The sequence below is a fragment of the Chinchilla lanigera genome, unplaced genomic scaffold, assembly GCF_000276665.1.
Source record: "Chinchilla lanigera isolate Chin_1 unplaced genomic scaffold, ChiLan1.0 scaffold00129, whole genome shotgun sequence".
Classification (NCBI taxonomy): Eukaryota; Metazoa; Chordata; class Mammalia; order Rodentia; family Chinchillidae; genus Chinchilla; species Chinchilla lanigera.
Window position 1 is genome coordinate 2636157 of NW_004955530.1, and position 4363 is coordinate 2640519.

The window sequence follows — 4363 nt, forward strand, 5'->3', positions numbered from 1 at the left end:
AAAGTAAAGGCAGGAGGCATCACAATTCCTGAATTAAAATTATATTACAAAGCTACTGTGATAAAATCAGTATGGTGTTGGCACAAAAACAGACCTAAAGATCAATGGAACAGATTAGAAGATACAGATACGACTACAAACACACTCAGTCACCTTATCTCTGACAAAGAGGCCAAACATATTCAGTGGAAGGAAGATAGTCTCTTTAATAAATGGTGCTGGAAAAACTGACTTTCCACATGCCAAAGACTAAAACTAGACCCATGCCTTTCACCATGCACTAAATGAAAGTAAAAATGGATGAAAGATGTAAATATTAAAAGAGAAACACTAAGTTTACTGGAAGAGAAAGTAGGTAAAAATCTTGATGACATTGGGGTAGGTAGAGAGTTCATGAACAAAAACCAAACTGCATGGGAAATACTTCAAAGAATCAATAACTTGGTTCTCCTCTTATTGAAAAGTTTTTGCATATCTGAAGAAATCAACAATAAAGTTAAAAGAAAACCCATGAATTGGGAAAAAATGTTAGCCCAACTGCCCCTCTGACAAAGTACTTCTATCTAGGACATATAAACAATTAAAAAAAAAATCATGCCTCCCAAATTCAAAGACCCAATTCAAAAATGGGCATCTGAGATGAATACAAAGTTTTCTAATGAAGAAATACTTATGGCGAATAAATATATGAACAAATGTTCAATGTCATTTGTTGTTTGAGAAATGGAAATTAAAACAAAACTGAGATTCCATCTCACCCCAAAAAGAATGGCTATCATCAAGAAATCAATCAATAAGAAATGCTGCAGAGGCTGTGGGGAGAAATGAACCCTCCTCCACTGCTGGTGGGAGTGCAGATTGGTGAAACCACTGTGGAAATCAATTTAGAGATTCCTAACAAAACTAGGATTGGAAGTCCCATTTAACCCAGCTATTCCCCTTCTGAAGAATTAAAGACATCATACCACAGCAATATGTATGCACCCATGTTTATAGTAGCACAATTTGTTATATCTAAAGCTTGGAAACAACCCAGATGCTCATTCACTGAGGAACTGTGGTATTTTTATACTATGGAATATTACTCAGCTATTAAAAAAGATAACCTCGAGGCTTTTGTATGTAAATGGATGCAACTAGAGATAATTCTAATAAGTGAAATAAATCTAACCCAGATGAGTAAACTTCATATTTTCTCCTTGGTGTAGGAACCTGGAAAACTAGGTAAAACTCAAAATGTGCAATAGATGATGGGAAAGGGACAGAAATTGCTCAAAGGAAGGAATGACTGGGATGAGGCAAAGAAGAAGTAAGAAAACCGGAAGACAAAACATAAATATATATATGAATAGCTGTGATGACTGCATTGCTGTTGTCTGATGGTGTATTGAAATGAACAGTTAATTCTCACAATTTTTTATGTTCTGATACACTTTACATGCTGTGTCTGGTGGTCTGAGCAACTGATTTAAAGGTAACAATGTGCAATGGAATTGCAATGATGACCTCCTACCATCTTGCCTAGTGAAACTCTGTATTATCTCTAATGTTTTATTGAGGAATTATTTTCTTATTCTCTCTAATGGTTTCACGAATCTTTCATTCTTACATCTAATAATCTGCGCAAGGTAGTTGAGGATAGCAATATGCAATGTAACAACCACTGTTGATTTGTATTAATTTTTCTTGAGATCCCGTATCACTTTGAATGTTCTTGCTTTGATTTGTTTATGTTCGTGATACTGGTATGCTCCTACTGTTCTATTTTTTTGTTTGTTTGTGTCTTATGTTGTACTCTCTTTAAAATTAAAAAAAATTACCACTAAGTTATACAGCTATTGAAAGTAAGGAAATAGACTAAAAATCTGTGGGAATACACAGAGAAGAAAAGGAGATAACAGGGGAAAAACACTACCATTCACAATAAATTTTTACCAAAATGGAGACAAAATACTTTATCACCTCAAGAGGTATTGAACATATCGTAGTTCACATTGTGGTTGGCAGGTGACACTACTGATTGGCTATTGCAACACGCATTATGAGTCCCTATTGTATTTGTCTCTTAAAATGGCTAGAAAAGCTCATTACTCATTTTCCCAGCCTTCCTTGCCATGAGAAGTGGCCATGTGAAACAGTTCAGGCCAATGAAATATAAATAAATACCTATTGGAAAATTTCTGCAAATAATTTTGCATTCTATATAACAGAGATATAGGTTCCTTACAAATATTTCTCCATTATGGTTTGTAATTAAATGTCCCCCAAAACCTCACACTGTGTTAGATGGAGCTTTTTGGAGGTGACTGGAGTTAGGGTGTGTGATGCTGGGATCAAGGATGTGATGCTCACATTGATTTATGGCCTGATGCTGGGATTAAGACTGTTTCACATTTGGTGTGAGTGCTACCCACACTTAGGGATTAGATATAAGGAGTAGGAAGAGGGTTGCTGCTTGCTGCCTTCTGGGTGCCCTATTTTGTCATGGACCATTCCTTCTCTGCCATGACATCCTGCCTTGGAGCCAGCTGACTATGGACTGAAACCTCTACAAACTGTGAGCTACAGTAAATCTTTCCTCCTTTAACTTTGTGTGTTGAGTATTTTGTCTCAGTAACAAGAAAAGTAAACAAGATAACCCCTGTGCTTTTCGCTTTTCTATGACTTGACTGTGACTCTGACGTTTAGAGCTGGAGTGACATAACTGTACTTTTGTGGGGAAGGTAAATGCAGTTCTCTGATCTCTGATCAATGATAGGTTTGGGCTTCTGAAATGTTGTTAGATACCAACCAACCTCTAGATTATTATTTATACAAGAAAACTAAATGCTTGTTCTTTTAAACAACTGGGATGAGTTTTTCTGTTACTTGTTGCAAAAAAACTACTAAATAATCCCGATAACAAAAGTATGTCCTAGAATCACCAGAAGTGGGTAGATTATGCTGTGTGTTATTGAAGTTTTAGATGCTAATAGATAGCAATCCTGTTCCTTGAGTGTGGAACCAATTGAGAGACACTATTCATAAAGAAATTAAATATTAACAATGCATCAAGTTTCACATTAAAGGATGTAGTGGGAATGGATGGAAATATCATTGGTAACATATGCCCCATTATTAGATAGATTTAGTAACTCCAGTCTAGGCAAATGGACTGTAACTGGCTCAACTTATGAAGCCTTCATTGGAGAATGGTTAAGAATGTCCTTTCAAGAGAAAGTGAGTTTCAAAGCACAGGAAAGGTGAAGGTTGAGGTATGAGTTAGTTCTTTATTCAAAACTAACCGATCCTAAGCAAAGAGCAACTGTCTATGAGTACAGCCCACTCTGCTCCATCTTCATACTGCTTAATGCCAATACCTTTTCTATTTTAGATACTCTTGGGTCCATTCCTCGTTATTTCTGATTTGTCAGAAGAATGCTCTAAAATGGATCACAACATTTGGATGTCCAGCTACACTGTCTGAGAAAGTTCATCTCTTCTTTTTTCCATCTCAAATACTATATTGAATTAAAAATCAATGTAAATAAAACCCAACAATCTGGATATATTCCAAATTTTAGTGTGAATTTCCTTTTAATATCAAAATCCAGGGAAGAATTAACAAAGATTAAATTTCCATGCAGTTAAATCCTATTTTAGTTTTAACCCACAATCCAATGTCCGTAGCTATGTGATTTACAACCTTAGGTCCAAAGAAATTAATATTCTCCTAATTTCATGATTTGCTCAGATTTAGTCAATAGAATTCTCCACACTTGGAATTCTTTAGAATATTTTACCACTTGCTATTTTTTTCAGGGCCTCAGAAGCTATATTACTTTAATGCAAATTTCTTTTGTGCTTCATATTTAAAGATCTTGAGAGCTAACAGGCTATATGAGATTTCCACGTCATTGCCATCTTGCTTGTGAAATTTACATACAGTGAACCTCAAACCCTAAAGCAGTTATCCTAGCTGAAATTAGAATCTTAGAGTTCAGCACTCAAATATCATCATAAAGACTTGGAATTGCCTGAAAAAAGAGACAGATGCAGAACAGATCATAGTATCTGTGCTTCAAAAAGAACAGTTAGCTGAGAAAAATGTCTCTAACCTGTGAACTCAGAGAAAAAGACAAAACAAACCCCTCAGCAGGAAAAATTTTGGTGGAGAAGGTTGAAAACTTTAAGGGGATGATATCTAGTTTTACATGTAAAACTAGAATTTCTCTCTAAGAGTAGTGTTGTTCTTTTATTTTGAGAAGTTTACATTTATTAAACAGACTTGGTTGCATTTTTGTCTCAAATAATATATTTTATACTAGTAAATAACCACTTTTTTATTCCTTACATTTTTGTGCATCCTTGCATGAATGAGATT

At 35.1% G+C, this 4363-nt stretch overlaps 1 long non-coding RNA gene across 3 annotated transcripts in view; it reads left to right on the plus strand.

Annotated features, from left to right (window-relative positions):
* Positions 1-3527, plus strand: part of LOC102010517 — a 107287-nt gene extending 103760 nt beyond the window's left edge. For all 3 annotated transcript variants that reach the window (XR_001231996.1, XR_001231997.1, XR_001231998.1), the window contains one exon: positions 3374-3527. This is a non-coding gene — a long non-coding RNA (uncharacterized LOC102010517). The remainder of the gene's footprint in view (positions 1-3373) is intronic.
* Positions 3528-4363: the final 836 nt, after the last annotated feature.